Raw genomic sequence first — 24,598 nt, 5'->3', positions numbered from 1 at the left:
AATGTTGGGCCTATCTCTACCACATAACTCAGGAATAAAGTACACGTTGTGCTGGTTTAGGAAATTAAAAAGGGAAAAATATTATGAAACTGTGGAGATGTAGCTATAAATTCTTATTCCCACAGAAAACTATAGCCTCTTTTGTTTTCAAAAGTTCATATCACATGCAGACAAAGAGAAAAGCAATACATACAAACCTTTCACTCTGCAAATAAGACTTGGAAGTATCTGCCAGCAGTGGAACACAAATTCAAGAAAGAATTAAAAAAAACCCTTGTATTTATTCAGGTACCAACCCTAAATCCAAAGGACACAAGCAGGTGCTGTAGTTTACACCTCAGCCAGACGATGCCCCTACCAGACAGCAAGGTGCTCAGGTTTGAGCCAGCTGAAAAAGGCTGCAGGGTAAAAAAGGCATGAAAATACCACTATGCCCTACAGTAGTTAGAATTTCCTTCTAAATAAGTGCATTATTGAAATACCGATCAGGCAGCAGCCTGCAGAGGGATCAGGACAGGCTTATTTTACTTAAAATATCTATGGAAACCTTCAACCCAAAGTTTTTGTTTCCCTGGATTTTTTAGGAAGCATTGTTTTCGGGCACTGGTGATGGGACAGCAGGTCAGTGGCAGCAGCAAGAGCTGGGAAACCAGATCTGCCGAGTGACGTCCTGCACTTCCAGCACCAAGAGCTCAAAACGTCCTTTCTCTGTGTCTGGGCTTGCACGGCTCTGTAGTTTTATAAATACATTCTTAAAAACAGTCTTGGCCAGCTGCTAACCCACATGAGGCCAGGGTAAAAGGAGCAGAGCACCAGCTGGTGTCAGTCAGCAGAGCGGCATTGGGATTGACTGATGCTGGCTCTGGAAGCAGCGGATGCTACTTGGTGGATATTTGCTTGGTACCTGTGTGACTGCCCACATAACCAGGTCTGAGATCTGTGTCTCTAAGGCGTCAGTCCTCCCCACCCCCTGCCAAAGCACTTCAAGGGCTCATTGCTCTATTATGAATGCTGAAAGGTGTCTCAGAACATCCATTTATTCTAAAAATAGTGGCAAAAAAAGCGCCACAAATCAAATCATTTCATCTGCTTAAAGCCTATAATCATAACCTGTGGTGGCTTTAATGTGCATTTATGGTTCAATATTATTCTTGCATTCAGGCCAAAATACATAATTTCATCCAATTTTATAGCATTGAGAATTGAATTAAGTCTCTTAACTTTCAACAACTTTATGTACAGGTGGGCCAGTGAGAGAAAATTGCCCCATTCACATCAACAGGACTCATATCATGGCAAGGAAGCTTTCAGGGGCATTAGAAGAAAGTCTGAAAATAAGATATTTTTGGTGATGGGTTTTCCACACTGGTTTCTTTCCCATCTCAGTATGTCCCTGAGCCCAGTTTGATATTATAGCAGCTGTTCACCATTTATTTTCCTTTCCAGGAAAAATGGTCAAAAAGAACTCAGAAGTGGGACAATGTAGGCGTCAGAGTGGTCCAAGAATTTCTATTTAGTCGACCCTATTTCCAAATGGCCAACATGGATTTTTTTATTACTATTATTTTTAGATCATGTGGGATCATGTGGGAATAATTTTCCTAAAAGAAGAATAAGTCAATGTTCATCATTTAAAAATACATCCCATTTTCTTTTTATCTCACAAACATCATTTTGTGATTCCCTTGAGACACATTAGGATGTCTTAAGTGACATTGCAAAAAGACCTGACAAATCTCATCATGTCTGAGTTTATTACCAAACTGTGGACTCTGTGTCTGAGGCTCCATTTTTAATAGTTTAATGGGAAAAAAAGAGGTGAATAATTCTGGCTACATGCAAACGTGATGTGGGAATGGCATCCAGGATGAGAAGCATGTTGGTAAATGTTAAAGTGAGCTCTCTACATTTAAAATACAAGTGCAGCACTCAGCTATTCATACCATCTCACAGCTGAACAAACAATATGCAGAAGATAGACACAAGCTCTATATAACTTTCAGCTTTAGTATGGCTTTTCGGGGGGTTAGTATAGACCTTTAGGTCAGTTAGAATGCATGGTAAGGTCTCTAGTTTTGAATAATAAGTAAACAATCTTTGGGGAATGTAGTGAAAAAAGCAACATTAAAAAAAAAGAGCCAAAGGACAGCTGGATCTTCTCATCTCATCATTGTGACTCAGAGAACAAGGAGGAAAAACTTGTGTGGAATGGGAGAAGTAAAACTGTTTGTTTAGAAGTGGTATCATGAAAAAATAAAAGAAAAAGAAGGGCAGACACAAAGAATACGTCAGAGAAGAAAACTCCACAGCACTTCTAGGAGACAAAATTGAAGCACGAACACTAGATATACCCCATCTCAGACTCTCCACAGACTCTTCTGTCCTGGTTTGAGAGATACCACCAACAGCGAAACCCACATGAGTTAAAGATGGAAAAAACCAGAACACTTTGTGTGATCTCTTTTATCCTTCAGAGGAGTGATTCAGCCACAAATATTAATAAAACAGAACAAAATAAAACTGGAGTCATAGTAAGACGAGCATTTCAGGAGCATGATTTAATAAAACTGTTTCTACCTCGTGTGAGCAAAAGTTCAAAGACCCTACAGTGACAGTACAAAGACCAGTGAATCAAAGTAGAATGTTAAAAGCATGCCCAGTTATGGACTTTAGTCCCCTCATTAAAATATCTGAGCTCTTACTTGCTTTTTACTAAATTATACCACTGAACTGTTCGTCTTACTGTTAAACTCAAGGGGGGCTGATTCTATTATTGTGCTTGATTTCATCCATTCGTCTGCTGCCACTGAACATCACCATATGCGATATAAATGTTGTAACTATGCTGGCATTCATAATGTGATTTTAAATGTCTTTGGTACGCTCCTCTGAAGAAGAGGTTAGCTGGGGGTGAAAAAGACAGTGTCCAATTATACAGCTTTTCACACACACACAAAAAAGAAAAACAAATATAAAACCCAGTACACTAATACATCTGACATCTTAGTAGAGTCAGCTTGTTGATTGTGGCTCTTCCAACTACTGAACTAAGCAATTTAATTATCTAAATTATTGCTGATATGAGCAGGAAGCCAACCGTATAAAATAGAGATGGGACTTTCTTCCCTGCTGATCATCCCATGCGCTCGCATATCTTTGTTCGATGATTTTTAAAGAAATCACCCAATGGCATTTCTGGAAGATGTGCATCTTCCCAGGCCTGACCCAAAGCCAACTGTAGTTAATGAAAAGAGGGACACTGATTTCAGTGGACATTGTTTAAAAATCCATGTGAATAATAGAGCAGAAAATTTTCTGCTAACACCAGAGTTGTTCCTGAGGTACTTTGTTCAACTAAAACCGATCCAAAGTCTGCTGAAATCAAGGAGGAGACTATCATCAGGTCCACAGTATGTTGGATGGAGACATTGATGTACCCTGCTGGTAAACAACTCTCCAACATCTGCTCTAAGTGTTGATGTAGAAGATGGAACAATTCTTCTCTTTTGCAAAGATAGAATCTTAGAGTTTTTTGGGTTGGAAGAGACCTTCGCAATCATCTTGTTCCAACACCCCTGTCATGGGCAGGGACACCTTCCACTAGACAGATTGCTCAGAGCCCCATCCAGCCTGGCTTGAACACTTCCAGGAATGGTGCATCCACAGCTTCTCTGGGCTACATCACATCTCAAGAGTAATTTCCATCCCAAACCCTAAAAAACTGATCAGATGCAGTGAGATGGTTGACATGAATGTGAGTCAGAGCAATCTGTTAGCTTTATGAGAGATGAAATAGGGTGGTGGGAAAGATCAGTAGACCATTCAAACCCATCAATTTGTTTCCCTTAGCTGAACTCTATTACTGCTCTGAGATTCTCAGTGCTGGAACTACCTGGGCTCATGAATGATTAATATTGCTGCAATTGGAAATAAGTTTAATTGTGCAAGAAATAAAGTCCATACTGACAAATTAGGAGGGGAAAAACAATAAATAGCTGTTCTCGAAGTGACAGATGTCTATCCAGGAGAGGGAACAAAACACGAATCAAATAGGAAAAAATAACATAAAAACGAGTATAACCAAGCATCCTACAGGGTCATAAAGCATACTCCAAGGATTAACTCAACACAGCCATTTCCTAATTTGCGTGTGTTCCACTTTGCAGCCAGAGAAATGTTCTTTTAACCTCTGTGGTGCTGCATGTGCATACACAAGGAATCCCAAGAGACGGTCAGAATTAGAATTCAGCCACTCTTGAATCTTTAACCTATACTTGGATCATGCATTCCACAAACTGACCCCTCATAGATGCATTTACCACAGGCACTTTAAAGCAAGCTCTTACTGGTTGTCTGCAAAATGACAGTTCTAAAATGCCCTCACTGCTAGAAGAGGGCTTTGCAATGTATTTTTGCCTGCTGCAGCCACATACCGTCTGCAGACTAAAACCTTGATGCAATATCCCCAAGTAGAACTTTTCAGTGTTTTATCCAGAGGAAGTCACTCCAGATTTGAATTGTACTCTTGCAGCACGTCAAGCTTAGAAATCTTTCTACCAGTTAGCTAAGAAACCTCAAAATTAACCTGCAATAAAAATCTGTATGATCTGTATGATAGAATCTCTCTTTGGCTTTGGTATCATTGATCAGTCTGTAAGAACTGCACCACATGAGCACATGTTCATAGACCAGCCAGGTGGTAACCCCTTCTCACTTCAGCTGATAAGGAGTTTGAATTTCAACAGAAGTTCTACATCTCAAACTTTGTTTCTGTATAAAACACTATTCCTCAAGCACTTGGTTAATCTGACCGAAATAGTTATCTAATAAAAGACTCACAGGAAGTGTCTCAGAGTATATGTGAGGTCTAAGAGATTAGAAGAGCTGATAAGAGGAAGCTTTGCATGTCTGATTTGGAAAAACAATACCTGAAACCAGGGTTTGCCCAAGAACCAGCACTTGAAGTGCTTGTACTGACAGCTTCTCCCCCCATGTTTATCTACTCAGTGATAAAAGCAGGAAGAATATCTTGAACTTGAAACTGAAGACGTAGTTCAATACTTTTAGCTGCATTTTTTATAACAAAGTAGCCTCTCAGTGCTGCATCTTGTTTGAATCAATTTTTTCCCTTATTTTTTACTTATTTTTCTTTGCAAAGCACTAGCCTGAACCTGCTTAGCGTAGACCAGGGAGTCAGGAATAGAACAGGATACACAGAGGTCAGTTAACTTGTCATAATCTTATTTGGACTATCTTCTTCTACCTCCAAAAATTCTCAAGCATATAATTTAAGTCATACAGATTGCAATTATATTACAAAACATGCCTTTACATTCCATTATAAAACATATTATGCCTCAACAATGGCTCAGCCTTTTGGGTGCAAATATATTTGAATCTTGTGGATATTAAAACAATAATATTATTTGATACATAATAATTTTTGAATGCAGTAAGGGGAAACACACCCCAAACTACATGACCAAGTAGCAAGTGCACAGCTCACTCGTCTAAATAATGACTGTATTGGACCTAGCCAAGTTAGAAAACTTTGTGATATTTTTTTTCTACTTCTTTTACACTTAGCCCAATGCTGAAGTCTCTCTCATGTTGTCACTGAAGCAGGGTTTGCAGCATGCACGTGTCCTAGAAATGGAAAACCCATCACCTGCTGGTAATACAAGGCATGCTGGCTGTTTGGGGTAACAGATAACATTATTTACAGACCTTCATAGGAAGAGGAGTCCAGTTTATACTTAATTTAAATTAACTACCACTTCTGGCTGCAGGGTGTCCAGGTTAATGAGGAGTGACTTAGGCAAGACAAAGACTGAAATGACGTCCACAGAGGAAACCAATAGTTCAAATTATAGAAACCGTTTGCTGTGGAATGGAAAATCCTGAGATTTTTCCTTAGTAATACATGTTCAGAGTGTCCTTAGGGCCATATACGTGAAGCATGTGGATTTATTACATAGTCACAGAACATCAGTCCTTTGGCCTAAGCCCTATAACCTGTATGGGTAAAGTCCTACAAATCCCATTTCCTCTCAAGCAGAGGCAGAGCAGTTCCAACCTACATTAGCTATTAGGAAGAAGCTTTTAACATTGAGCCCCTGGAGGCTATTCAATATGAGAGTGCTCTACTCTTAGAGGGCCAATTTCCTGCTTTTTATATCCTCATGGAAGTTCTTCCAGCTCTTGGAATGAAATATAATATTTTCTTTTTCAGTACAGTAGAGGATTATGTCAGTAAAAAGACCCATATGTCATGGCTTTATATAGTTAGCTAGCAGAGATGGAGCGAGGAGTTGGGATGGGGTAACAGTCTAAATTTGTTTGGAAAATAGGTGACATACTTTCTAACAAAGAGGAGCCTGGTGAACACATTTCCCAGAACTCTTACTGGGGCAAGGAAGAATTGCTTTGGATTCCTTACTCAAAAATGAGCTCATGCCAATTGTCTGTCACTCTCAGCGTTATTACCAGCGCCATGCTAATTGAAAATGTACCACACACTCACCTACCACTTGCCAACACTTCTGCTGAACCATCCAGATGACAGAAAATTTCCCAAGTGCAGGAACAGCAATGCCTCCTACTTGCACCATGTGGGTGAATTTCTCCTCCACATGTTCCAAAAAGTTGATGGGCATCTAATGTCATGAAATTTGTTCAAAAGCAAGTGCATTTGTTTAAGAGATTTAATACTGCAAATGCTTTCCTTGGCCTAATTTCCATGGTCTTGATCTTTGTAAGGAAACCCAGAACTCTACTGTGGACAACACACCAGTAAAAGTGAAGGATAGTTGAATAAAGGCCATGAAAATAAGGGGTATCTGTTGTTACTTGTGGAGGTAGAGAGAGCAGAGTTACACCTTCAGCCTTGCCCTTTTCTGAACCTTTCCCTCTTTACCCAGCACTTCCACTTCGTACCCTCTGCCTGAAATCCACCCAAGCTGAATACCTCCATGCTCTTGTCCACTGAGAACAAGAATGGCCATTTCTCTTTTAAAATACAAGAAAGAAAAAGGACATTCTTTACTATGAGGATGGTGAGGCATGGGAGCAGGTTACCCAGAAAAGCTCTGGTGTCCTACCCTTTGAAGTGTTGAAGGCCAGGCTGGACAAGGTTTTGAGCAACCTGATCTAGTGGAAGGTGTCCCTGCCCATGATAGGGAGGTTGGAACTAAGTAATCACTTCCAACTCAAACCACTTTATGATTTTATGAAAACACAAGATGATGAAGAAGACACTGAAGAGAAGTAAAGCAGGTAAGGGTCTGAAAGCTTTAAATTAAACAGGAAAAAATGTAGCATGTAAACTACCCCATTTTCTAACAGAAATGTCTCTCTTTACCGCTGCCACTCACATAGAAAAATAAGACACAAAAACTGGTGCTCTACAGCCCATCCACAGCTCTCACACCAGACAACTGACAGAGGCAAGGGGGCTGTCACTTAGGAGCTGATAAGAAATGTCGCTGCCAGCTACCCCTCCACAACAGCTGGGTCTGCCTCTCTGTGCTTTAGGCAGGGGCTGAGACAGTGTCAGGTCAGTAATCCTGATGTTGGTTAGAAGGGTTTTGAACCATTTCAATTCTCATCCCTTTCCACCCCCTCCATTTTGCTTCTTTCCTTTTACTTCTTCCCACGAGTGTCAGAAATAGCAGGAAAAGAGAAAGCAGAAAGGGAGTGGGCCATGAAAAAAATAAAGGAGTACATGGATCACGTGAATGGAATATTGAACAACATCACGCTCAGGTCCTTTTAACATTCTTGTTTTTTCATATGTCCAATTTTCATAACTAACTGCTGAAAGAAATGCCTCAAGCTGTCTCAAAAAAACACTGAAACTTAAAAATTTACTTAATTCCCTTTCCTGATCTCTTCATATGAATTTGTACCTTAAAAGAAGAGATAGCTATTGGGTAGGTAATAGTAGATATCAAAGATTTTATTTGATAGCTGAAGGGAGAATATTTTCAAATAGATAAGAACATAGACTAGTTACCAGGAAAATAATAATAGAAGTAAAATTGGAAACTTTGTTGAAGGAGAAAGGACACGGAAAAAATGTAGAAATAGAAAAGAAGTACCTCCTTAGACAGTAGGTCTAGAACTTAAAACAAATCACATCTGTTCCATTCTGGACTTTCAAGTTTAATTTGAGATAGTCTAACACTAGTCTTAAGACATAGTAGAGCTCTTTCATTTAACTTCAGGTTGTAGGTGTCTAACAAACATTGTATGTGGGTTTATACTTGAGCTCCTTTCCACTTCATAGAGGGAAAAAAAAAAAAAAGAAAGAAAAAATCCATACTCAGATTGATTTTATCTTTTTCTCATGAGGAAGAGTAAAACAAATGAACAGCTCACAAGAAGTGCTTATTTTCCCCAGACACAATAAAAGGAGCTTGGACAAAGAGCAAAGATTTATTTATTGATATTTCGACAGATACCAATATTTCAACAGGTGTCTGACTGGTCAAGGTGACATAAGAAAGTCAGTCAAAAGCAGCAACAGCTAATAGAGAAAGTCAGTCAAAAGTAGCAACAGCTAATAGATAGTAGAGGTAATTACAGCAAACTTTATCAAGTTCAGAGGCAGAGGGTGAAAAGACTTGAGTACAAAGTCTTAGTCTAAACAGGAATAGAAGAAGTGTATCTAGATTTCTAGAGAGATCCCCCTTTTTTAGTGATGAAACTGTCTTAGAAAAGCAGTTTTGGGTAGAAGAACCAAACTGGAAATAGGAAAAGCAATGTCTTTTTGAACTTTTACTCTAGCTTCCACAAAGAGAGCTTAAGAACATCCTGTGCAGAGTTGAGTCCAGTTTCTCGGTGAATTACAATGGATATGGCAACCAAAAGTGTGGGGCATTCATGGAATCCTGGATTGCCTAAAGGTTTAAACCTCACTCTGAGTTTTCTGTATCCATAAACTACATTGGATGAAGACAGCCCTGATGTTCAACTGTCCCAAGTGCCAGTGAGTAACACTTTGTTCTCACTGATTGTGCAGACAGGCTCAGAAACCTGGAGGCCTGAAGACAGCCCTCACCAGGAAAATAAAGGATACAAAAAGGCACTGAGTACCTTGGCCTTTCTACATCTGTCTTGGCGCTAGATCTCCTGCCCCACTCAGCAGCGAGATGCTTTGCTTTCCTTTCCTTTTGGTGCCAAGGAAAATGCCTAAGTACTAGTACACCAACGCGGGCAGAGATGCACATGAATTGAGATCATATACAGATAAGCAAATATTTCAAACACAGTGGTTCTCCAAAGAATAACTGATGGAATCTATCTGTTGCCAAATTAAAAAAAAAAAAAAAAAACAAAACAAACAAAAAAAAAAAAACCAACCTCAACATATTATGGGATTATGCTTGTTTTACTGATTTATCTCTGTTAGCAAGACTGACAGCCTGATCTTTATGAGATTAAACAGGTGTTATAACTTGTTTTCCATGGATACATGTAAGACCTAATTTCATGTTTGAAAGGTTGATATATTCATGTTAGTGTATTCAGAGAATGACATTGATTTATAGATTATTACAGCTGAAAGAGATGGCAACAAGCAGTCTGACCTCCTGGCCAAAATAATCCAAAATTATTCTTAACAATCCCAATATCTCATCTATATCTTGTTCAAAGTTGCAGTACTTTTCTTACTCTAGGAAACTATCAGTCTTGATTTATGAGACAGAACATTCCTGCACTACAACTAAAAAGTTGTTTGAGCACTCAGTTACCATCACCTGATGTACTTGATCTCTGGAATGAATGCATTCATCTTCTGTTTGCAGTGTCATGTTTTAATATGAAGCCTTTCCCTGACTTCTAGGGCCCAGAACAAATTACTAGGATGGTGGTTGGTCATGAAAGAATTTGATTTTTCCTTAGGTAAACATGAAAGCCCGCAAAGCAATTAGCTATTTCTTAGCCTGAAATAATCCCAAAGAGACAAATAAATAAGAAACTGAATAATACATTAGTTCAGCTACATCAACAATGTTTCACTTACACAATAAAGCAAAAAACAAAACAAAATTTTTCAGTAATCTTGCCTCTTTCTGCTCTGTCCAGAAACGATAAACACAGCCTCTGCTTACCAGTGACTGCTTAAATGGGAGAATCTAAATACAAGGTGATGCTGAATCCTCAAACCAAGGAAAACCCTGTATTTTTGTACAACTAAACAGCAAGTAACTCAAGAAGTTCTCCAAAAATCACTGCTGGTAGCTATAGCGACTGCATTCACTGTAGTTTTACCGGGAAACATTTTTAAATCTGCTTAAGAAAATATGTTTTTCAGCCATTATCTATGTATCCAACTTCCAAGTCTTTCAGTGCAACCCTGCTTCCCATTCAGCTTCCACCCTCCAGATTCCACTTGGCATGCATGGCATGTGAGTTGCTGGGGTGACCCCCAAATTCAAGGAAGGAATTTTCTCTCCAAAATTCATCAGGCTTAAATCTAAGCTGCTGAACTGTGGCTTTCATTTCCAGTGAAATGCCATGTCGGCACAAACTCTTACATGTCTCAGGCAAAAATCAGACATCCAAGGAGAATCAGAGCAATAACTGATGTAAGCCCCAGAACACTACAAAGCGGATGGGAAAAGAAAGAACCTTTAAGAATTCATGAGATCTGGAGAAATATATTTTTACAAAGGCATGCAGTGATAGGACAAGGGGGATGAAGGAGGGCCGATTTAGATTAGATATTAGGAATAAATTATATACTGTAAGGGTGGTGGTGAGGCACCAGAACAGGTTGCCCAGAGCAGTTGTGGCTGCCCCATCCCTGGAAGTGTTCAAGGCCAGGCTGGATGGGGCTTGAAGCAACCTGGTCTAGTGGAAGATGACCCTACCCCTATGGATGAGGGGTTGGAACTGGATGATCTTTAAGGTCCTTTCCAACCCAAATCATTCTGTTATTCTATGATTTGCAGCATGAGAATTCTGCTCTTGCTACACATACTTACTAGCCAGTGTTTTAAAACAACGAAACTTCAACACTACATGGGGTATGAAAGCTTTGGAGACCAGTTGTACTTCTCTTACGTAAACTATGCCTTTCCATGGCACAGCCTTCTCTGTATGACTGCTATCATACAGTTCAGTGACCATGTTTGACATTTATCTGTTGAAAGGGGTTTCCCCTGTCCTTGAAATGTCTCTGTGAGACAGATGACAGTACTGCTGATTTTCTGTATTGGAATCAACCACCCCACCCGAGCAGAAGACTGGTGTGAGTTTAACTCTTCTCTCTGGTGCTCCCTTCTCCACGAATTATAGCTTTGACTCTCAAGTCTGAGAGAGAATAACACTATCTCTTCACATTTGGTCTCCTTTTGAGAAGGCAGAATTTTATTTCCCTCGGAGGTGTACAAAACAGAGAAAAGATTGAGAGCATAATGCACGTCTTCAATCTTGACACTGAACTTCTGAAGTCTGTGGAAAAATGTTTGTTGGAGCAAATTGCAAACTATATCCTCTCTCCCCCACCCAAGTCTCTTCTCACTGGCAATAGGTCCTTCTTGCTTTTCCACACCACTACATTAGTTTGATGTATTGATTCATTTATTCTCATGAAGCAGCTTGTCTACCGTGCCTGTTACTTCACTATTTATGAAGAGTTCACCATGGAAAACAAAACAAAATGCACAAATAAATCCTTCATAGCACACTGTTAGATTTCTTATAAAAGATTTCCTTTGGGATGCTATTTAGAAAAACCAGTCTATTACTTTTGTAAAGCGTTCAGTTCTATCCACATAAATGCCACTGGATAGCCATGAAATCAGTGTTTTCCCTGATTTCGTGTCTTCATAAGTAAAGTCTTTGTAAGGTTGAAAGCATTAAAAGATACAAAGCAATATTAAAAGCTATAATACAAGTTTCAATATTAAGATTTTTGATGTCCATCTTAAACTGGAACAAAGAGCTGTGATTCAGGGTAGCAGAAACACTCATTCTTCTGTCACACATTGCTGTGATGTTATCACTGATGTTATTCAACATTCCAGTATATTAAAGCATTATGATACCTGGAAAATATTCACAACTTGTCATCTTGTTCCTAATAACATCCTGGAGGCAAAAAAAAAGATTTCTTCCCCATATACCAACACGCAAGAGTGTCAGTTTTATGACTCCTGCCTATGAATTATACCAGGAGGACTCAGTTTCACTAGCAAAAATTCAAAACCAGGAAAGTCAGGACAGCGAAGTGACTTGAAAGGAACATGAGTTATTGAAAAGATCCTGCAAGTGCAGGCTAAGTATTCATCCTTACCACACTTCAGTTTCATCAGATTCCAAATTGCAGGAACCAATTATTTTTTGTCACAGTAAATCTCTCATATCTCAGAGTCTGGCTCCATCCTGATGTGCAGCTGCAACTCTATCTATTAGTGTAAATCAAAGAGAAACAATGAAAACAAAACCAACACCAATGAACCCACATTCCAGTGGGGACATTCATAAGTGAAAAGTATGAATAAAGCCACATGGACCCTGATGCTGAGGCTGACTCACCTTTCTGCAGAGGACAAGCTCTTAAAACAAATGTTACCAAAGCATTGAAATCCATTCAACAGTTACTCTAAGATGATTCTACTTAATGAGAGACTTCTCTTCAGCCACAAGTTATAAATAGGAGCATTGTCTTTGCGTAGTGTGATTCTCGCAGCAAAGGGAGCATTTCTAGGGGAAATTTGGAGATTTCATCTAAGAGTGGATTATATTATCTCACTTCTCATTTTAAGAAAAGAATGAGAGGACGGAAAAGTATTTTTTCCCACCACGTGGCTCTCAGCCACATTAAGACCTACCTTATTCCTGAGCTCTGTCCTGCAGCAGAGGAGTGCCTTTAGGAATGCCTTTCCTGCAGGCTACAGCCCTGCAAGTAAACAGGCAGGGACGGGCAGGATGTGGGCAGAACTTGGGAACTACTCTACCCCTCCCAGGGACCAAAGTAGCCTCAGAGCCACCACAAATGCAGAAGAGAAGGATGGTAAAGAAGGGCTACCCCTGTTGTGGTGCCTCGCGTGATTGCTGCCCTTGCCTCCAGCCTGGCCCAGGACAACACAACTGGCACTGCTTGACACTCCTTCATCTGCTGACAGACACACCAGTGCCTGTCCTGATCCAAGTGTAGGCACTTGTGCACTGGGGGATGCACTGGGATTTGCAGACACCCATTTAGTTTGAATTGCTGCCTGGCACTCAAAGGTCAGTGGCTTCTAGTCTGTGACTTCCAGTATTCCCTGATGAAATTTCCTATCAAGGATGTTGCCACAAATGTTCCAATTTACCTGCCTTGCTGCAGAGAGCAGGTTGAGGGCATTATTTTTTATATCATCATATAAAATTTAAAAAAACCCATTTAAGTCACAATTTTAAACATACACATCTTGACAACTATTGAGAGCATTAAAAAAATTATGCATTTTAAAAGTTATGCACTTTTAACAGTTCAAGTATCCCTTCTGAACTCAAACATCAGTGGAAGCCAACACAGCCAATTATTTTTTTAAATACCACACCCTGAGTTATGTGATTCAGTCTTTGATGGCTCTGCTGATTTAGTAACACAGCTCACAAAAAGATCAGACAATCCCACTGGTCTCTCAGTGTACCTCTGAGCACATTAAAGCACTCCATAATTTTTTATTGGAATGACAGAATCTTTCCCTAAATAAAGACAACATGGTAGAAACATCAATAAATTGGGAGTCATTTTCCACTTAAGTCTGCATAACACCAAACACACTGTTGAAATATTAAATCACAGATAACTATTGCTAGTGGCAGAGCCCTTCTTAGGCATCATGGATTTATTCCCAAAAAGTATTAAGTCCATAAGAAGGATAACTTTAATTTTTCTACCTCTGGTTCCCGTTGTTCAGACATTGTCTAAAACACATCCAAAAGAATTGATTTTTATTGTCTGAGAAAGCATCAGTGTGAACAAGGTCAGAGGCCTTTCTCCAAACTCAGGTGATACAATGAAGGACCCCGGCGAAAGAGATGTCTGTGCATTATATAGAGAGTTGAATATAAAGTAATCCCTGAGTAATCCCTGAATACTCATCCATCCAGAAAATGTACTGACTTTCACTAACAACTTTTCTCATTAAAATTTGAGATTTGGGATCCTGCAGCATAGGAGCAGGCACTGAAATAGATGTGCCTCCCATATTTTTATACATGGTCACCAAAGGAAGCAGTATTTTCAGTATTTCATCTTATAACTTTCCCTTCAGTGGCATCATTGATAGAAGATTAAAGTGTTTATTCTCTTTCAAGTGTCAATCGAATATTTTTTTTCATTTAATAAGAAATGGGTATCATATTTCTCCTTTCTCCTGGAAAATGATAGTACAAACTTTTGAAAATTTGCCCTGGTATCCAATACTTCACAATCTCCTTTTGCAAATTTTAGCTTTTAATTCCCATCCTTTTCACTTTTTGTGATTTTGTACCCACAGGGATGAAATTCATAGGATGTTTTGTGGTTCAGTTTGGCTTCTCCAAAAAGGCTACAAGCTACTCTTTTGTGATAAATGGATAAGCTAAAAAGAACCATTTCCTACAAAATAGAATATTTCACAAGTACTAGGACCCAAGGACAGTGCTGCTTCAATGTGAATTAGGTGGTTTAGACGATTATTAGCCCAATTATGATTCAAATACATGAGAAGAAGACTCTGTTCTTGGGAGCAACAACATACTAGAAACATCAGCAATTCCATGAACTGCTGATAACTGGTGCTCTTTAAAACTCTGTAGGACAACGGGGACCTAGTGCAAAACCTACAAGACCCTCCTGGTCACTTGTCCCCTACTCGGGAGTCTGGATGCTGCTCTTGGCATTGTCTCAGCTCCCAAGCAATGCGAGAAACTACATGATGGAGTTTCTCAGGAGGAAAGGAGAGTTAGGTAATGAATAAAATGTGCAGGAAGATGGTGACATAGATAGGGGTGGGTCAGAAAAATCCATTTCCCAAATCTTCTTTTAGAGTGCTTAAGTCCCCTGAAACACAACTTGTGTGTATCCTCACCTCAGAACTTGTTTCAGGGAAGGTCCCTGTTAGAGCATGTTGGGGAATTTTGGCAGGGGAACAATTCAAAGTCAGGAAGTGTACCCATGGTGGCTCCTCCAAGTTTCTCCATCCTGAGTGAGCCCTTAAAAGTCCTAAACTTAAATGTTTCTTCATTCAGTCTTTGAGATGCCACCATGACCCTAGTCTTCCATCTGGATATATCTCCCAGCAAGTCTCTGTTATGAACTGAATTAGAAACCTTATCTTCAAAACACCAGTTTTTCCAACAGGGATGTGGTCTTGGAATGATTTGGGATGAAGAATCCGTGGATACCCCATCCTTGGAAGTGTACAAGAACAGGTTGGATGGGGTTTTGAGAAACCTGGCCTAGTGAACATGTTCCTGCTTACAGCAGGGGGTTTGGACCAGATGATCTTTAAGGTCCCTCCCAATTCAAACCATTCTTTGATTCTATGATTTGTTTAGCATAAAGTTACTGTGACAGAGCCAAAATTAAGCTCAGTTCAGGAGTCCAAGTCTTGCACCAAAAGGAAAGCCCTCCTGTCCCACATTATCTCAGCTGAGACAGGAGCAAAGAGTGTCCTTTTTACCAGACATGATCCTCCTGTCAGAAGACTTTCAATCTAATAGACAGGATTTCACAAATCCTATGAGTACACAGCCACTAAAAATTCAAAGGGGCTAATAGTCTCCTCAGATTTCCCATTCTTACAGAGGGCATTGAAGGACAAAAAGACTCCTGTCAACTTTGCTGTCATCCATTACAGAATCATGTCACAGAACAGAGAAGGGATTAGCACTCATCATCTGGTCAGGTAAACAAGTTAGCTAAACAAGAAGAACTGGTAATGAGGCAGAAAAGCTGTACGAACACTGGCACAGATCCTCCCACCTAGGCATGGATCGGGAGTATTTCATTGAGACTCCATAGATAAAGGCCAATTTTTAATTGAGATATTCAGTATATAAAGACCAATTTTTGCAGACAGTGTGACACTGACAGTAGAAAAAATCCATGCTCTGTGGAGCTTCTTAATGACAGAACTAATAAACTTTATCCTATTTATAACAGGAATTAGTAAACTGATCATTTACAAGGGTCCATTTCACAGAAAATTGTGTCATGTTCCAGGACTTATTTTGGTTCCAATGCAGGAGCATCACTGGCTTCATGTCAGGATTGTCTTAAAGTTGCACTAAATCAACCCAAAGGTTAGTATTCCCCAAAACCAATGTAATCCCTCCTCCTACAAAGACCCAGGAGAAAAGAGAGAAGAGTTTTCTTAAGATAGTGTACAGTCCAACAACCTAATGCTTCCTATACCACCTTTACATGATCATACACTCAGCTACATGACATCACTCACATCACGTATCTCCTGAAATATCCTAAATCTGATACCTGGGATAAAACAGTCACATCACCCCTCTACAGCTATTCCAGACCCTCCTGCTCACCTAAACTGCCTGTTTTAATCAATACAAAACCTTTCAACAGTGCTAATTTATTGACAGAGAGATGCCACTGACATTTGGTCAACAACCGTGGCCACTCCAGCCTGGTTTGGGGAATCAGTCCTGCCTGTTAACTCTGTTGAGCCTTATTGAAATTGTGAGGTTTCATCTGACCAAATACAGAGATTTACAGTGTATTGTCTATGTCTGAGTAAACCACCTGTCAGTCTTCTATAATCCATAGAGAGGAACAGATACTCCTAGAGAGTAATATATTTCTAACAGGTCAGATGAATTATCCTGAAAAACCTCTTTTTTTTTTTTCCATCATCTCTAAAGGTAAGGGGTGTCTGAGCAAGAGAATCTGCAACAGATATCCAAAATGAAGTGAGATGAGCCATCATGACAACTTATGCAGTAAAGACCCATCTCCGGACACACACACTCAGACTCTCTTCTCGAGGCAAACAGACCCAAGGGAGGTTAAATGCCACACAAACCAGTGGCACAGCCATTTCCCCTGTGTCATGTTCATCCATGCCATGGGCCACTGCAAATATTTAAGAGAACTGAGCATCTGCAAGTTATTAATGAAGAAAAGTACAAAGGCATAGACCCAAAGAAGAAGCAACACTGGTTGACACACAGTTATTCTTGCTTATTTCTAGTAGTTTTTTTCCTTGTATTTTTTTTTCTTTCTTTTTTTTTTTCTTCTGAATCCTAAACACCTTAAAAACTGCCTGCAATTCCTCCAATTAGGGGGACAGATTCCCCAAAACTCAGTGTACAACTCCATGGCTTTCTTGGCTGGACAGGACCCACCTTAGAGGTTACTGTCTTCATAAATACTCTCTGAGAGAGAGAGGCAGCAAGCAGAACCATAGAAATAAAAAATAGGAGAAATTGAAATAAGAGTGAATAGTTTTAAATTGTTTATCATACCACTAGAATCTACTATAAGGATACTTGGTGCTTTATCTGTTTTCCTACATGCTGTTATCAGTCTTAGCTCAGAAACTGCTGAAGGAAAGCAACAATTCTTTGACTTCCCTGTGTCACCACATCTAAAATTAGTAACTTAATTTTATAGCCCACTTGTAACTGCCACAGGCTGCCCGGGGTCATGGCCCATAGTCACGGAACAGCTTCTAAGGGAAGTGAAAAGGATGTTAAGAGAAGAAAATATGGCAGTAGAAATATCTACCGAAAAAGAAAAAAATTGGTTGAAGATAGCAATAAAAATAAATAAAGGTAAAACAGGCAATTTAAAAGGAGAAGATAAAACTAGTCAGAAATATACAAATAGTTTGAGTGAAAAAATGAACAGAAAATATACTCAGTGATAAACCCAAGGGATGGCAAAGAAAGAAGATAAAATAAGCCCAGTTGTAAACTGTTTTAATTTCAGGAATCAATCATAAAAATACTTATCCGTATAATTAAGAAAAGCCTCCAGAAAACATAAAAACCACTCTCAGAAACACTCTAGAGGTGGTACCATAATTAAACAGCAAAGTAGGACACAGGAAATTGCCTTGAAACAAGCCAAGGTTGCTTATGAAACATCAGACTTGAACAGAGATTGTCAACCTGTCTATCAGGAATGAGCAGTTCACTCCTGCCCCATCCTCCCAGGGCAGCTGAATAGATTTATTATCTATGTTAAAGCACTGTACTTTATAAAAGGAATGAGGTTTTTTTTCTTCTTGCTGCAGGAACATGAAATCACTGGCTATTGTAGAGTTACACCAGCAGCTCCTGTGTTCAGACTGAGGCACCCAGGATGTGACGCTGCAGATTTGAGAAATGAGGCAGATTTGAGCTTTGTCAGTTCTCTCACAGGACCAGATGAATTCCAGGTACTGTAGAAGAGCTGTGCCTTGTTGCCTCTTGGCCAGTGCTGAATTAATTTCCCAATCAGGAGTTAAAGCCACTTTGCCTGACCACCCTGCCTAGACCTGGTCAATGGGGTTTGTTACTGATTTTCTGGTGTATTTTGATCAGCACTGAGCAACATTCTCTCATCAAGTACTACAGTGGACTAAAAGCCATGTGTTCCATTCCACTCCCATGTAGTAGATTCATTAGGGTATTTAACTTACTGTGGAGAAATACAGTCCTACCACTGAAATGGATAAAGGGTTGCAGGGATGCCCAGTACAAGAAGTTCTGTGAAACAGATATCAGATCTTGTTTTTCTAAGATCTGCAGTGATAATCAAGACAGTCAACACATATTATTTGTAGCCTTTATCTGCTCATGGAATTGGAATTACAGAAGTTCTGTTGTACAAGTGGTAATTAGTTTTAAACTAAGCATGCAGCCAACAAGAATCCCTCTGGTAACTCCAGCTCTAAACTTTGCTGCTCAAAGAAAATCTTTGCAATCAATATGCAGAATGATTCCCTTTATGACAATCAATATAAACCTGGTTTCTCTGGAAAGAAATACCTGTATGCTGCCAATAGACACATAATTCAACATGGTTAAGCAAACAAGATTGAAAAAAATTGCACTTGGGTAATAAGCAGTCAAACCACAACCAAGTGTTGGTTAAGCTTAGATCAAAGGCCACAAGTCCAAAAATATTAAAACCTGTCAATTGTTTAAACTTGCCCTCAAATGTGAAGTGAAATATGGCAGTTTTGACATCTCTTATTAAAATCACTTAAGAATCAATATTCAGGACATAACAATAATCAAATCAAGTTGCTTAAACCTAACTCAAGGGATCCTTCTGTTCTGCAAAGAATCAAAGATTAATTTCTAAGGAATGGAATCAATGCAAAGTAAATAGATTCTGATGAGCTGGAGAAGGATAGCTTACATCTATTGCATAGCAGACGAGCTCTGCGATAACAGTACTCCCTGAGCAAAGGAAATCTAGACAACTGCATAATCAGGACTGACAGCACTTGCAAAATATGACCCATAATTCAGTTTCATTCATTCCTAATGAATTGTCAAGGCTAACACAGCTCGAAGAAGCTTTGTGACACGTAATCATATCAGATCCAGGTTTGGCACATTCTGTCCCGCTCTGCAGCCCCACACACCCTGCTGTGGGATTTGTGACTCTTCAGGGGGCTCCCAGGACAGGCTGCTTCACTGTTTCTGTAGCACAAGAGTTTGCAAGTGTCAGGGCTCACGGGCACCTGCCCACTCTTTATTGCTAATTTCCTCTATTCTCAGAAAGAAATTGGAAGTTTTTGGAGAGTATTCATACTGTTTTATGGAAAGAAGCCTTTTAAAGTTAAAACACTTACAGAACTCTCAGACTATTATCACTGGACACAAAGGTATTCGCCATAAAAGCCTCAATGTGATAAAGAATCCTCAGCTCACTTCAACCTCCCAAGGAAAGCAATTCTTTTTTGGGGGTTTCTTCTAGCAGCACAAGGGGAAAAAAGCTACCTCATTGCTTGCATCACCTGTGGTGTGAAATTAATTTTCCACTAAGCAACATATTTCTTGTATATCAATACTGGTTATTATAGAGATTTTTTTGCTCTGCTCCAGATTAAATCTCTAAACTATAACACAAGTCCCTGGCAGGTGAAATACCCATCATCTACCCACCTACTGCCAACCCTGAAATAGTTTTCTCAAAGCAAAAATGGTATGCACATAACTTTTCTTTGCTAGGTGAAGTATGAGCTATTCAACTGACCATAATGATGCTGAAAAATAAATATATCAGCCCACTCCCACTCTCAGATTCAAACTAGAAATGAATGAGTAACTCTTCCTTCAAGCAGAACAATTGATCTTGCTTTGTGGCTCATATTCACATGATACAATTTTTTGGCTTGGTTAGTGGAGCTGGACATCAGGAGTAAAGTGGGGAGAAAAAATCAGTGCACACTCCTCCCACCCCTCACCCCCAGCCAAGTTCCTCTGCTATGATTGCCAGCATGGGTTTTTGTAATTGCTGATCACAACCCCTCTGACAACCTGCACCAGCAAGGACAAAGGAGATCATATAAAAGTCCTGAGATGGAAAACAAGGGTTTTTAGGGCTCTTGATGTTGCCTTATTATCTCTGAATAGAAGACCTGTAAGGAGGTTGTAGCAAGGTAGATGCTGGTTCTTCTCCCAGAAGGCAAGTGATAAGACAAGAGGAAATGGCCTCAAGTTGCACCTCAAGTTTACGTTGGAGATTTTGAAGAATTTCTTCATGGAAATAGTTGTCAATATTGGAACAGGCTGCCCAGGGAAGCAGTGGAGTCACTATCCCTGGAAGTATTTAAAATACATATAGATATGGCACCTAGGGACATGGTTTATTGATGGACCTGCAGTGCTGGGTTAACAGTTGGACTCGATGATCCTAAGGGTCTTTTCCAGCCTAAACAGTTCCATTACTCTCTGATTCTATACTTCCCAAAAAATCAAATCTAACTAGTTTCTCTTTGCAACTCAAATTCTAGAAATGTTGCCAACTGTTAGAGAATATATTATTCAATTAGTAAGAAGTAAGAGTGCTTGGAACAAATATAAACCTTCTAATTTGTTTGGGTTTTTTAAGAACTTAAGGTTACAATTCATGTAAAACTTGCTCCTAATATTATCTCTTATTCAGAGCTGGAAGAACTGACCATGCACAGACTCAGTGACTTGGTAAAGACTGCCAGAACAACATCCTCCATCCATGGTTCCTGACTACAGTTCAGTGGGCTTTTAAATTGCAATGTTAAGGGAAAAATCCTTAACTTCACCTGTAATCTACTGATCCTAAATGATGTTTATAAATCTAGATCATTAGGACTACGAACTCCTCTCTCCTGAAAAAAACTCAAATCTAGGAGGACTTAAAAAAAAAAAATTAAAAACTAAAATAAATATTATATTACCTCATGAGACTTCATACTTGCTTGCAAAGGGGAAAGCAAGTCTGAGTGTTTCTTGAACAGATCACTTCAAGACTTAAGACCTGTAAGTCTCCCAAGAGCACAACAGGAGAAATTTCTTTCTGCAAAATACACGCCTCTGCTTGGCTCTACTAGTGGAGCTGGGACAGTCATCTCAGTTGAGCTCTGCTCATGCCAGCTTCAGAAGCCTGATGTGATTTCCATTGAAGGGGATTACTAAACCTCCAGCAGCAACTGGAACAAGCCACTAGGAAAACAGCAAGTAAAAAGAAATGCACTGCCACATTTCCCTGCTATGAAATACAGAGTTGGAAAGCCTAGAAGAAGGTATTTCAGTGTCATGTGAGATAATCCATAATTAAAATTCATGTAAGAATAATAGGGGAATTTGGCATTACCTGAATGGCTGAAATAGCCCAGTATCATCCATAACATTCAGGTATGGTGGTACAGACAAGATGTTGATATAATGTAGGTTTTTTCTTAGGTGTTTTGCTCCTCATTATGAGAAAAGGGAAGAATTTAAGAATGGCTTTTAAAGAGGAAGAATTGTGATCACCTAGCAGTGATTAATCAAAACATGTTTTAGAAGAAAGTGGTGCAGTATGACAAATTGAAATATCCTTTGAAGCCAAGATAATTATGGAGCAAATCTCAGAAATTTATTTTAGCAAGAAAGTTATCACATGCTGGAAACAAAAGTGTTCTTTTATTCCTATTATTTGCAGTATCATAATCTCCAGAATTAAAAGCTAGCTCTGGCATGTAGCAAAGATGTTTGCTTTAAAACTGTATGAAATGCCAGCAGAAGTAAGAAAATACTTATGTGTATGTATAGGTGCTACAGATGTGCTCACCCACATATTGTCTGGGTCTCTGAGCTCAGAAAAACCTTCCCACAGACCAAATAAATAAATTAATCTTTCCACTTAATTCTTCCTCTGTTAGGTCCCTGTTGGGGAGCTTCCACCATTGTAACATGAGTCACATTCATGAGTCACACTGATACTTCCCCTACAATAAGTCCTCCATCAGAGTGCTATTCCAACCCAAAGACTCATTCATGGCACTGTTCTCACTCAAATTGGAGAGACAATCACTCAGGTGGGAGATAACACTATTTTCTGATTAAAAAAACCATATTTGGCCCCAAACTGATCCCAAGAGAGAGAGTCACCATCATCTGCTGGTTTAAAACCAGAAGACCTTTTTTCTTCCTTTAACTCTGCAACATGTTGAAGACTGCCCTTCTGCAAGTTACTTGGAATAATTCTCCACAAAACTAGATGACATTCCTCAGCTGGTGGGTTGCCCTTTCCTAAGCTCAGAACTGGACTCTTAACTTCTCTGTTTCACCAGAAAGGGTGCCAAAACAGCACATTGCTTCTTCTTAGAAGCAATAGCAATATAACACATTTATTGAAGACACACAGTGAATCCACGATACTTTCTCAGAACTTTCTTTCATAATAACATTCTATAAACACTTCACTGATGTAAAATCCAATATGTATCTTCATGTACTTGATATGTCTCGTTGGAAGTTACTTCAAAACACCACCCCAGCTGTGGAAAAAGACCATACTATTTGTATGTACAGAATAGCAGCACCTTGCTGGAAAATATGACAGTTGATAGGATTTAAACTTTAATAAAATCCACTGAAATGCACTCTTTGAAAAAATAAGTCATGGAACTTTTGAAGTGGAATCACCTATCTAACCTATTTGAGAACCCCCCCCTACTATTTTATCAATTAGTATCTATACAAATACCCCCAAATCAGATGTCTAAACAGGCTATCATCGAAGAGAAAAAGGAAATTCAGGCATGTACGTAGAGTAATCCTGGTTGGTAATTAAGAACACAGCAACACAGACAGATTTTGCAGGTGCATCTTCCTGAGAACGATTCCATTAGTGTCCACACTGCGCAGATGGCTGTGTTATTTTAAGGTTTTAATCAAAATACGTGAAAACAGCCACAGCACCAAGTGCATACTAATGCTGTGAAGTGTCAGCTGTGAAACAGTCAGTACACTCTTTTAAGAACACTAGCTATGTAAAAACACAGAAGCGAAGGAACTGCTGAATTAGGCAGTTTAGAGTAAGGCTCAGAGGCTACAGCTAAAAAGTGATGCACAGCACATTTGTAATAAATGTGGACTGAAGACAACATAATCCTGTTAACACAGAACAGTATTCCCACATACTGATAGAAACTGCAGTGTCACACAGACAGAATACAAGAAAGTGTCAAATCTTCAAAATCCCAAGGTATTAATTAATGATTACGAAAACCAATCACTTTCAGTGAAGGCAAACTGCATCTCCCAATCCCAACTCAAGGGCTGACCAAACCTGATTCAGGTGACAGGCTCACCTTGCAGACTCTGTGGTCTGAAAACTTTGTTGACTACGTAAAAAGATAAACAAATGCGAATCAAGAATAATGGAACACAGTTCCTTCTGGATTCTCTTTGTAAGAGACAGATCTTGTTCCTGCATGTCTGCATAATTAAAAAAAAAAAAAAAACTTCTGAATTTGGGTTTCCTCTCTGCACAAGGGAAAAATTAAAAGAAACGGATGCAGCAGAGGTTGTGTTCAGAGTCACAGTGCCCCAGGTGCCAGGCTTGCAAATCCAAAAATGTCCTCTTACCTGCACAAACACAACACCACCCGAAGTGGTACCTGGTGCCCGGCTCCTGAGCCCAAGTGCGCCCAGCGGGGACTGCGGTGGCGAGGGGCGGGAGGGGCAGGAGCGCAGAGACAGACACACGGACACGGACACATGCACAGGCACACACGGACACACTCCTCCAAACCCCTCTGCTCACACACGCACTCACAGGGACATGTCAGTGACACGGTGGGGATGGGCAAAACGCTGCATCCTCTGCACACCCACCTCTGCCCCGGCGGGGGAAACCAAGGGGAGGAAAGGAAGAGAAGAGAGAAAAGAGAGAGAAGAGAGAGAATAAAGAAGAGAGAAAGAAGGAAGGAAAATAATAAAGAAAGGAGAAAGAAAAGAAAGAAGAGAAAGAAAAGAAAGGGAGGAAGAAAGAAAGAAAGAAGGAAAGAGAAATACAGAGTGAGAGAAAAGAAAATAAGAGAGAAAGAACTAGAAAAGAAAGATGGAAAGGAGAAAGAAGAGAAGAGAAGAGAAGAGAAGAGAAGAGAAGAGAAGAGAAGAG

At 39.6% G+C, this 24,598-nt stretch overlaps 1 protein-coding gene across 1 annotated transcript in view; it reads right to left on the bottom strand.

Annotated features, from left to right (window-relative positions):
- The window catches only part of COL22A1 (collagen type XXII alpha 1 chain), a 221,166-nt gene extending 196,887 nt beyond the window's left edge, over nt 1-24,279 (bottom strand). The window contains exon 1 of the mRNA XM_027645748.1: nt 24,064-24,279. The gene's annotated coding sequence lies outside the window, so the exon portion shown is untranslated. The remainder of the gene's footprint in view (nt 1-24,063) is intronic.
- Nucleotides 24,280-24,598: the final 319 nt, after the last annotated feature.

Source organism: Corapipo altera, unplaced genomic scaffold (genome assembly GCF_003945725.1).
Source record: "Corapipo altera isolate COAL_440 unplaced genomic scaffold, ASM394572v1 51, whole genome shotgun sequence".
NCBI classification, from domain to species: domain Eukaryota; kingdom Metazoa; phylum Chordata; class Aves; order Passeriformes; family Pipridae; genus Corapipo; species Corapipo altera.
Note: the sequence above shows the minus strand (reverse complement) of the source record. Positions and strands in the feature narration are given on the sequence as shown.